This window comes from Rana temporaria, chromosome 3 (assembly GCF_905171775.1).
Source record: "Rana temporaria chromosome 3, aRanTem1.1, whole genome shotgun sequence".
NCBI lineage: Eukaryota > Metazoa > Chordata > Amphibia > Anura > Ranidae > Rana > Rana temporaria.
Genome location: NC_053491.1, coordinates 253,082,477 through 253,094,438, shown reverse-complemented (window position 1 = coordinate 253,094,438; position 11,962 = coordinate 253,082,477).

Here is an 11,962-nt window from a genome sequence, read left to right as displayed (position 1 = left end):
GCTGTACCTTTGTACAGTGTAATCAGTGCATATATTAGTCTGCTATACCATGTGCCTGACACTAAGGACTAGTGTTTCTCCACTCCGTAATCTCCAGAGGCCCATAATCTAAGGGGAAATAAGAAGTTTGCTTATGTTAAAACCCGACTCCAGGTTTTATTTTTAAATGCTTTGTCCAGGACTGGTTTGAAAAGAGAAAACATACTCACCTCACCATGCTCCATTGGTGCCACCCACCTTGCCCCCATTGTCATTCAACACATTCCTTGTGAACCCAGGACATCTGCCTGAATAAGATCCTCTGGCACACAAGGCAAAGATAAAAAAAAATGTGCAGTGACAGACTCAACCGGGACAGGGGCTTTTGGAGGAGCCTGCAGGGTAGCCTCTTGCCTACTGATTATGAGCCCTGGCTGTTGAGTGGGCTCTATTCTTTGTGGGATGTGTGCCTGGGGGACCTTTGGAGTGGTTTTGCTTTGAATTTGTGTCTATGTCTCCCCAAAACACACAGACTCTGGGAACCTTGGATCTTGATACAGATTTGGGGCCTCTGTGCCCAAACCAGCAATGACTGCACCACCCCCTCTCCTATAGATTTGGAAATGATGTTAATATAATCAGCTCAAAACAACCCGATGCTGGGATCTCCTGCTATAATCTGTTTATTAAGGTGTCTTGCTCTCATGGTATAGTACCCCATTGTGTGCCTCCTAGTTGTGAATTCCCATTGTTAATTGAGTCACATATTGTTTCCATCTCTCTGCTAGTATTGTGTCCACTTCACCTTGTTACCTGACTATTGCGGGATGTTATATGTTTGTGTTAATTAGGTTACTGTTTAATTAGGTCACTGTTTATGTTTGCTGTTCATTAGATGTACTGATATTACTGTTTACAGTTTGTAGTGTTTAGGATAATGTGATAAAGCTCTTACCTGATTTCGTGTGGTATATATTCCCGGTGAGTTTACAATAAAGTGAGTTCCAGTTTGTGCCTAAGCTAGTGTCATATAGTACTTGGGTGCAATGCTCAGCTCTAATACCTGGTTCCTGGTTCTAGAGCGGAGGAAGCTGTATCTTTGGCAGAAGCACCCAAGCAGGGTGCTAGGTGGTCTGTCACATTTGGTTAGCAGTAGTGGGATCCGCTTCCTCCCTATGGGCAGTCCAAACCCCTGCCGGGACCCAGTGTTGGGTGATATCGAAGAAGTGTTCCAGGAACTGTTCACCATGGAAGCGGATTTCCAGTGGAGAATGCAAGAGACACTCGCCCAGTATGGAGAGCCTGGTTCTGCCTGGGACGTGCTGAGAGTGAGAGACGTGATCCGCTAGGAGCTCTGAATTGAGGCTCTCCAAGTGGAGCAAGACTATGCAGGAAAGTTCCTCCCTATGTCTATGGATTGGTACCAACTGCATTTGGACTTGCGTATACCATTTCTAGGAGAGCATTCCTTTAGGTCAGTGTTTCTCAATTCCAGGCCCCCCCAACAGGTCAGGTTTTCAGGATTTCCATTATTTTGCACAGGTGATTTGATCAGTTTCACTGCCTTAGTAATCACCACAGCCTTTTCATCTGAGGGAAATCCTGAAAACCTGACCTGTTGGGGGGGGCCTGAGGACTGGAATTGAGAAACACTGCTTTAGGAGGAATGGCTAATGGAGCTGGATAGGCTGGTCCAGATAGAAATGGTGCTGGACGATAGTAATCAGGAGCTGCAATGTTATGCTACCCAAGTGTGTTGAAGAACAGCAATCCCATATAAGGCTATGACTTTGGCAGCCTGGGATTGATGTTTGAGATGCTTCAGGAGGATCCACATTTCGGTAGTGCAGCGGAGTGGAGATGGGCAGACATCTGAGATTTTAGGTAGTTGGAACTTCCTACTGAGCTTGGATTGAAAAGCTATTGAATTGAAAAGCTAGTGTCATCTAGTTCTTGGGTGCAATACTCAGCTATTAATCAAAGGGGGTGTAATGTCGCTTGCTAATAATTAAAAAGTATATTTAAAAAAGCAAATCCTGTGAGTCGTAAAATTGTTCCACTCCAATTACTAACCGTCCAACATCAAAATGACGTGGAGGGTGGACCGAGTGTATTAATAAATAAGAATAAGCTAAAGGTAATAAGAACCATCCAAAGCCAAATGATACCGCACAAGCTAGAAAACCATAGATAAATAATAAATCAAAATATGAGGGGTGTAATAGCCCTTGCTGATAATAGAATGAGGAATTCAATATAATCGTGATAGTAATTACTGTTAATAAATATAATGTGTTCCACTCCAAATGATATCCGCCCAAGTGAAACCAATAATAAAGTGCAATTATGCGAGCAAATCAAACAATTCCTGTGTGTCTAAATGTGTTCCACTCCAAATGGAAATAAAAACCGCCCAACATCAATCAAATAATGTGGAGGGTGATGGGAGTGATAAATTAATAAAAAATACCGAATGAGGTAAACAAACGTGCCACCAAAAGCTCAGTGCTAATGAGGTGAGAATTACAGTATATATTAATATTCATAAAATTATGACCAATAAAATATTACTTATTCCTTAACAATTAAAATACAATAACTAAAATTAAAAATACTACTACATGTGAATAACAAATAAAGTACATACAGTGCTAAATCCACAGAAAGTGCAATGTGCAATATAATGTGAATAGGAAAGAATCCTGTAGTAAGTAAATTCCAGTGAAACAGTCTTGTAAAATAATTCCTTAATAATGAATAATGTCCAATATCATGCATGGGTGAACAAAAACCAGGTCCATACAATTTCTGAAGTAAAAGTGTCACAACAATCCACCGCAGAATCGAACACAATAAAAGTGCTTCAAACGACAATAACCTTACAAAAGTGCATAAGTGTTTTCCAAAGAAGTGCTCAGCTTTACAAACAATCCCACTCAGTGAATGACATGCAGAAAAAGATGCGTTTCCTCAAGTTGCTTACCCCAATGAGGCTTATAATAAGCCTGTAGATGTCAAACAGCTGTTAGATAAGATCCGTGATCAGAATGCTCACATCCAGCCCGTTCGTCCCTGTTATATTAATCCCTCTAGTCAGTGTTCCACAGATCCCCAAGCTCCAGTGGAAAATACTCAGGTGGAATGGCTCTCAAATTAAACACATAAGAACTCCATAGTGCAACACTGATAATCAGTTTAATAAAATAAAAGCAAATACACTTACAAAACGATCGTTCAAACTCAGCATGTAACGAGTAGTCTACACAGTATCTCCACCCAAGGCCGCGGGTAGAGATGACGTCACCACCGTCTCTCTCTTCCTCATGAGTATCGTGACTGCACACGTCACTTAGTCATAGGATCAGCTATAATACCTGATTCCAAAGTGAAGGAAGCTGCATCCTGGCAAAAGCACCCAAGCGGGATGCTGGGCGAACCATCACATGTGCCCCATCTGGTAGGGATTGAAGAGCAAGGTGTACAGCTGTCTGAACAGTAGCCAGCTGAAAGGCAGTTGTTATGAGCCAAGAGTCTTTGTGGCACCACACCTAACAGAGAATCTCAGCTTTAGTAAGCAGCATTTCAGATCGCTCAAAGGAGCCAATAAGCTGTTTATCAAGGCTGAAGTGGCTGTCATCATAGTGAATCAGGCTGAAATGGGAATTAGTACTGCTACAAACAATCATGGTATTTCAGTAAAGTGTTAATAGCACATTTCTGGCAGTAGTTTTAAGGGCTACCAACACATAATTTAGGCATTTGCTCCAGTGTTGGTAAAATTACAACAGGTAGCAGAAATTCAGTTTATTCTTGCTTCCTCCACAGATTCTTAAGGAATTACCACCATTATTTAGATTAGAAAGCTGGTGGTAATCAAAACCAGCTCTGATCTGGAAGAGTGGGCCAAGTCTGTGGTGTGAAACTGTCATGTATGTGACGGCTTCCCAAACATTACTGAATCCCCAGTCCTTTTCAGGTGTCAGCCATGAGATTTTTTGTCTGTAAACAAAGAGTAAACGAAAAGGCCAGAGATAGAGGTGAAGTCATTACCTAAATATAGGAATGTATCATATTTGGGAAATGGCTTGTCACTGGGTGGGCAGAACTTGATGGGGAACTATGAGATTAGTTCCATATTGAATGCACTTTACGTCTGATTGACAGCACACAGCAGTGGGGAGATTTGAAAGCCGCTATTAGACTAAGGCCGCGTACACACGATCGGTCCATCCGATGAGAATGGTCTGATGGACCGTTTTCATCGGTCCAAACCGATCGTGTGTGGGCCCCATCGGTTAGTTATCCTTCGGTCAAAAAAATAGGAACTTGCTTTAAAATTGAACCGATAGATGCCTAACCAATAGGTCAAAACCGATCGTTAGTATGCAAAAGCATCGGTTAAAAACCTGCGCATGCTCAGAATCAAGTCGACGCATGCTTGGAAGCATTGAACTTAATTTTTTTTCAGCACGTCGTTGTGTTTTACGTCACCGCGTTCTGACACGATCTGTTATTTAACCTATGGTGTGTAGGCACATCAGACCATCAGTCAGCTTCATCGGTTAACTGATGACAACGGTCCTTCGGACCGTTCTCATCGGATGGACTGATCGTGTGTACGCGGCCTAATAGCAGCTTTAGATCCACCCACAGCCAGAGCTGTCATTCAACAGACAGATGGCTGCAAGTCTCTCAGTTTCCCCATCAGGTTCTACAAAACTATTTTCATTGCACCTGTCATTGTGATGGTCACAGTATATGGAAAGGGATGTAGCACAATGAGGAAGGAGTGTCCAGTATGGACACTTCGACCTTAGAGTGAGCACCACCAGATTTAGGTGCCCGTCTCTGACGGGTACATGACTCAGGCACAAGCACTTACAGATTTATGTTCACATATGTGCCCTTTGGTCATGGTGACTTATGTTTAGCTATGTCTCTCGTTAGGGCAACCTAGAAAATGGTTACTTACCAGTACTCAAATGGGATCTGCTGCTGGTGAAGTCTAGCATTACTTAATATTTTCACATTAGTTTAGCTGGATTTGTTTTATAGACAGTTGTTTTATTGCAGATTGTGTTAAAGGTCATTGTTGTCTTTAGGCCAAAGCTTCCTCCGTTACAAGAAATCAGCACTTTGGGAGTATTGGGCAGAGATGTACAGTATTTATTTTCCATGTTAATGTCTGTTTTTATTTCACTGTCACTGATATTTTAGGTCATACAATATGTGTGTATATATATACACATATTTATATACACACACACATACTGTATGACCTAAAATATCAGTTTTATATACACGCAGCTGTGGCCAAACGTTTTGAGAATAACACAAATATAATTTTTACAAAGTCTGCTGCCTCAGCCTTTATGATGGCAATTTGCATATACTCCAGAATGTTATGAAGAGTAATCAGATGATTTGCAATTAAAGGGTCACTAAAGGATTTTTTTTTTTAGCTAAATAGCTTCCTTTACCTTACTGCAGTACTGATTTCATGTCCTTATTGTTCGTTTTTGCTTTGAAGTGGCTGCAATTCTGCTGTGATCTCCACACTTCCTGGTTGTCTGGCTCCTTATAACCACAGTACTGGGAGCTTTTCACGGTGGTCTAAGCCAGTGTTTCTCAACTCCAGTCCTCGGGGCGCACCAACAGGTCTTGTTTTCAGGCTTTCCATTATTGTGCACAGGTGATTTTATCAGTTTCACTGCCTTAGTAATTACCACAGCAGTTTGATCTGAGGGAAATCCTGAAAACATGACCTGTTGGTGCGCCCCGAGGACTGGAGTTGAGAAACACTGGTCTAAGCTGTCATTACTGTGCATCTAAAACTCCTCAGAACCAATCAGATTCATTTTAAAAACAAAACACTGCCCTGGATTTGTTTGTTTTTGTTCTGTGGGTCTCTTTACTTCACAGAAACATGAAACCAGTTTAAAACCGAAAGTGAAACTAGAGGCACATTATATGATTGAATTTAATCTATTTTTAATCATTTTTAAAAGGAATCAGTTAACATTTATGTCTCTATACCCTGTAAACAGTCATTTCAGCAAAAAACATTTTTTCCTTTAGTGACCCTTTAATTGTCCTTCTTTGCCATGAAAATGAACTTAAAGCAGAGGTCCGTCCACTCCTGCAAAAATGAAAAGCCAGAAGCTACACATGGGGAAAACAAAAACTGCGCTACTACACAGATGATCCAGAGGCAGCAGCTAGCGTGCGACACACACAATAGACAATCAGAAACAAAAAAGCCGCGCCAAAATTTTAAAACATTATGATAACCAACTCTTAGAGTATGGTGAAAAAAGTGAACTAGGATGATCTAGGAAGTCCATATAAAACGTATGGTAACACTAGGTGGTAGGTAAAAGCTGAAATAAGAAGTTCGTTAAACAGCAAGGTATAGCTCCATAGAAGTTGATACACTGAGATGACAGATCTGACTCTCCAAATCACCAGGTGACATATATGCATTCAGTGTGAACCCTCCACCGTAATAGTAAGCCGCTTACCAGATGGCAAGTAATACAAGCGGTTGGCTATAGCCCAGCCACGGCCTTTGGCTCCCCAGGGATGACGGATGGAGCAATAGCGTCCCAAATATCCTGATACAGGCCACTCCGGGGATCGTAAATGTATAGTTGGAAAGAAGACGCATATAGCGTAATTCCGCAAGGTAACAAATTTAATTAAAAAAGGTAATGTACTTACAAACAATGTAGATAAAACAGCGTGTGTGATAAAACTGCAAATGCCGGCCGGCAGGAAGGAGCCCTCCTCCTTAGCGTGGTGACGTCACGGACGTAGCCTCCCAGACGCGCTTTGTCACTACTAGGACGTTCTCAATGGGGCTGACTTTTAATACTCTCCCGGCCTATACTACACTGGCCCGGTGGCGAGGGAAGGAAGAGGGAGGAAGAAGGAGCTGAGGACTTAATTCACCGTGGCCCAGACTCCCGGAAGTGGGGGCAGGATACCTCCCCTTTAAAGGGATTGTAAACCCTCAAGGTTTTTCACCCTTAATGCATTCCGAACGGCGCATACTGAGCGTCACAGGTTGCCGAAAAAACCCGAACGTCGGTGCGGCTCTATACGGCGCACCGACGTTCGGGTTCTGTCGGCAACCTGTGACGCGCAGTATGCGCCGTTCGGAAGCCTGTCAATCACAGGCAGTGCTTGGGAACGCCCACTCCCGCGGGATTGCCGTGAGGTGAAAATCGGGATTAAGAGGTATGTGCTGAGAAAAAAAAACAAAAAAAAAACACCGGCATTCTGTCGGTAGGATGGCGCGACTCTGTGTGATGTCAGAATTTTTTTTAAAGGGTGAACCTCCAGTTTAAGTGGATCATGTTGAACAAAAAAATCGTGAGTGTCCTACGAGACAAACAATCCACTTTTGATAAACCATGGTCTCCTTGGTTAGCCTACTTGCAGGTCCCGAATGAATGCGACTGATATTGTACAGAGGATCCCCAGATGGAAGCCCTTCTTTCTTTATTCTTTTTCCTATTCTTACCTTTTCTATTGTTCTTTTGATTCTTGCCAGTCTTGGCTTCATGCTCTTCTGTCCTTTTCTTAACAGAGCTGCTCGTGTTTCCAGTTGGGGGGGGGGGGCTTGAGTTCCTTATGTGGGATTGTTTTATTGTACGATAACGGGAAATAATCAGGAAGCCACACTCACTGCATTAAGGCTTTTCTACTTTGCAGGCCTCCTTATAGTAATTACACATTGGTGAGGTGTTGACCTCCAGATCCTTATGACTTGTTGCTTTGTATTCCATTTTTAAGAGCAGCTGTCTAGACGGCTATCTCCCAATGTTAACAAAGCTTGTGCTATATTGAGTTTGAGTATACACCTGTGGCCTTATGGAGGACTCAATATAACTATCAAGATCTTACCCCTTTTGGTATATTTGTTCCTCTTACCTCCACTTATATATCATTCTTGTTTTATGTACAGGGCACACAAGGATTGTTTGCTGCTCTGGAATGTGATCACTTTTTGTTATTTTCAATAAAATAATAATAAAAAACGATTGAAACAGGGGGGAAAAAAAGTTCAAAATTAAAACACCTATGTTTTATTATTATTTATCAAATCAGTTACATTGTCTGCTAATGTAGCTGATTGAAGATAAATTAAATACAGTTAATATATCATGTATATACCAATAATATACCATGCATTCTACAATCACTATCATGACATTACTCAGTACAGATCCTGGCTATTGCATTTTGGGATTCAGCACAACAATAGAGGCAATAAATTAAATTGTGTTAACGAGAATCCTAATTGGAGGGTCAGTTAGTGCCTGTCTGTGGTAATAAACAGGACATAAAGCTATTAGAATACATTGCAGGATATGGGAAGGATTACAGGTGACCATCAATATTATGCTCAATCATGCAGGGCTGAACATCATCACATTTGAGGCACTTACTTGAGCAGTTTTAAAGATCACCAATAATAAGGTCACGACATGTGACAGGGACTATTATTCTGAGCCGCAATTCCGTCTATGTGATGTGCACTGCATTATATTATCTTCCATTACAGCCATGACTTTGCATATTTCAGATCATAATTAAATATTGATTTTGCAGCAGTTTTTTTTCTTTCAGGGGTTAATAGCTTGGAAACTAATAACAATTTGAATCAATGTAGGTTCCTAAAAATAGCATTCTTTTTAATGTATACAATATTGCAGTTTGTGTAGCTGTTGTCCTTTTTTAATTTTCCATCCTCCAAACTGCCCATATTTAAAAAGACGAAGAGGGAGGGCACTGTCATAGAAGTCAGTTTATTAAAGTCAGAGTGAATCAAAGACCATTTCTCTGTCTGGATTGAATTTGTATGCACAGCAGCAACTCTATTCATGTTATTGCAAGTATACAACACCATATATTTGCATCTTTCAGTTCTCTTTATCTTAAAGATAGTTTAAGAATGAAACATACATTTGTGTTCTTATTTCCCTGATCACCAGATCAATAATTGGTGTAGCCCCTTTAAGATTATTCTTTCCAACTGAAAAGCAGAAATCTATTTTTCTGCAGACCCCACCAACAGAGACCATGTAGCCAAGTGTCAGTTTAGCGTGAGCCCCCACTTTTTGGGAATAGTCCTAGTGCTCCCCCATTTGGGGAGTTAGAGCGGAATTCCACCCAAAAGTGGAACTTCCGCTCATTTGTCTCCACATTTGGCACCTTTCAGGGGGAGGGGGGAGCATATACCTGTCTTCGACAGGTAGTCTGTCCCCACTTCCAGAAGACCGGGTTGCAGCGAATTACATCAACGGCTCAGCTCCCTACTCCTCCCTCCGCCGCCGGGCCATTAAAAGAGCGCAGTGTTGACTTTGCGAATGTGCAGAAGGGACCCGGCGTGAAGCCGTACGGCTACATTGCCCGGTTTCCTTACCGGCAATGGCAGCAGTGGTGGAACGGACTTCCACCTAGTTCCTGATGAAAAAAAGCCCATGGGTACAGGTCTCTGTCCCCATTTGCCAAAGGCTTGGTAACCCTGTTAAAGCAATGTAAATGTGTTACCATTTTTAAGGAGTTAGGTGTAGATTTTTATTCTGTACCAACATGGGACTACTCCTGGGCAGGGACATGTGCATGGGGATGAGTGAGGACTATAGTCTGCAGGCATAACAGGTCGGACAGAGGGCCCAAGTTCCAAGAGACATCACCCTTTTTTGGTCAGCCTGGCACAGAGTATCCTAATAGGGGCGATATCTTGCTGTTACACCCTGCCAGGGTATGGGAGCTCTGAACTATGCGTATAATGTTTTTGGAAGAATGAGAAAATGTATCAAGGATGTCGGCATAAACAAAACTTTTGTTGACATCCCTCTCTATTTTCGATAAGAAAGGATTTCAGAAGATCCTAACAATGCTAGAGTAAGATGTACTTATGTTGTCACACACTATACCTTTGCACATCAATAAAGTCCTTTTTTTCAACAAAATTGGCATTTGGAGGAGGGCATGGGTTCGTTAGAACTGGATAATTTTATTTGAAACCAAAAATGTTGAATATCATCAACTTCAGCAATGGTGCTACAGTTTTCAAAGTGGTTACATACATAGTTAGTCCGGTTGAAAAAAGACACAAGTCCATCCAGTTCAACCATAAAAAATAAATAATTTTTTTTTAAATATCATACAGTCCCATATACCCAATTCTATACTCACAATTGATCCAGAGGAAGGCAAAAAACCCCACAAGAGCACGATCCAATTTGCTACAGCAGGGGAAAAAATACCTTCCTGATCCCTGAGAGGCAATCGGATTTTCAGTGGATCAACTTTACCTATGAATGTTAGTACCCAGTTATATTATTCACATTTAGGAAAGTATCCAGACCTTTCTTAAAGCAATCTACTGAGCTGGCCAGATCCACCTCTGGAGGGAGTCTGTTCCACATTTTCACAGCTCTTGCTGTGAAGAAACATTTCCGTATTTGGAGATTATTTTTTTCCCTCTAAACGTAAACAGTGCCCCCCTGTCTTTTGTGTTGACCGTAAAGTGAATAACTCAACACTAAGTTCACTATATGAACCCCTTATATATGTGTACATGTTGATTATATCCCCCCTTATTCTTCTCTTCTCAACTGAACTGCATATTCCAGAGAGGTCTTACCAATGATTTGAACAGGGGCAAAATTATATCTGGCTAAAAGTTTTATTTTAATTTTTTCAGGCTAGATGTCATCTGACCAATGGCTATATAGTAAACCATTCAAGGAGGTTCTGTGACAATTCTCCAGATATGTTTTAACTTGAAAGCCCTTTCTGATGTAAATTGTTTTCAATAGCAGCATTAAAACAATGCTCTAGAAGGCTACCACTTGCATTTTTGACAAAATATCTAATTCACGTGTTTGCAGATGTTTTGAAACTAGACTAGCAATGTCAAAGATTTGCAAAAACAGGAATGAGATGAGCGAGGTTTCATATTGTGTCCAAGCATGAAGCAGATTTTTGGCCTCATTCCCATTTTTTTTTGTAAAGCGGTATATATACACCATTCCTTTGATTGGTAAAGCATGGAACCAAATATGGTACTCGGTGCTCTTTGCTTATTTTTAAAGTGTATTTCCACTTCTGCAGTCCATTTTCAGAAACCTTGAATTTATGTTTGTTCACACACATTTATACCTAATAAAAAAAATAAAGCCCAATTTTTTTTTGTCATGTCCCTGTCTTATTGGTTTCTGCTGCAATCAACTCCTACTCACATATTGTGTTCTCCTCTTCTCCAGTGCCAGGTTACTTTGTTTACCCCATTTCATGCCCTGGGAGGTCTGCAAGATTCCTCCACTGTTTATATTTGAGGGGACTGGCCCTCTTGTCACCATTATGCTTAAGCATAGCAGTGTAGGATACAGTGTGACCATCTTCCTTTCATGGTAAGGAACTGCCCAAGAAATGCCCTCAAACATGCCTTAATAGTCAATCTGTATACACGTGTAGTTTTCCTTATATGGGAAAGCAGTGCCGGGACAAGGTCATTTGGTGCCCAGGGCGAAGATGGCAAACTGTGCACCCCCCCCCCCAATTATCATCACTGTTCATTGTCACCTGTGTGACTATTTGTGCCTGCCTGGAGATTTATGCAGGTATTCTTGCCCTTGAATGCAGCCTCAGTGTGCCCGCCATTACAGCCTCAGTGTGCCCACCATTACAGCCTCAGTGTGCCTGTGAATGCAGCCTCACTGTGCCAGCCATTAAAGCTTCACTGTGCCTGTGAATGCAGCCCCACTGTGCCCGTGAATGCAGCCCCACTGTGCCCGTGAATGCAGCCTCACCGTGTCCGCCATTACAGCCTCACTGTGCCCGGGAATGCAGCCTCACTGTGCCCACCATTACAGCCTAACTGTGCCCACCATTACAGCCTCATTGTGCCCATGAATGCAACATCACTGTGCCCACCATTACAGTCTGACACTGTACCCACCATTAC